This window comes from Penaeus monodon, chromosome 29, assembly GCF_015228065.2.
Source record: "Penaeus monodon isolate SGIC_2016 chromosome 29, NSTDA_Pmon_1, whole genome shotgun sequence".
In the NCBI taxonomy this organism is placed as follows: Eukaryota; Metazoa; Arthropoda; class Malacostraca; order Decapoda; family Penaeidae; genus Penaeus; species Penaeus monodon.
Genome location: NC_051414.1, coordinates 25,739,117 through 25,739,421, shown reverse-complemented (window position 1 = coordinate 25,739,421; position 305 = coordinate 25,739,117). Strand labels below are relative to the sequence as shown.

General features: G+C 32.1%; 1 protein-coding gene across 1 annotated transcript in view; it reads right to left on the bottom strand.

Moving 5' to 3' along the window:
* The window catches only part of LOC119591792 (mucin-17-like), a 10,983-nt gene that overhangs the window by 5,115 nt on the left and 5,563 nt on the right, over positions 1–305 (bottom strand).

The following is a 305-nucleotide window of genomic DNA, read 5'->3' as shown; positions in this document are numbered from 1 at the left end:
GCCAAACTGTTCTTATAACCATTATAACCATAATTCCTGATTACTATCACAACACTAAAGTTTTTGCAATTATAATCGCTCATCATTATCACATTTATGTTAATGTAAATGTATATATATTTTTTCTTTTTCCATCTAATGAATTTCTAAGACATAAGAACTTCATCTAGGACGGCATACCTCAGGGGGAAAAAAACGTGTACAATACGTGCTGGGTGACACACCTAAAAGAAGTCTCTGTTGTGAAAATACAAATAAGACAGGAACCAAACCAACAGACTTAGGTGAAGAATAAGTATAACAAT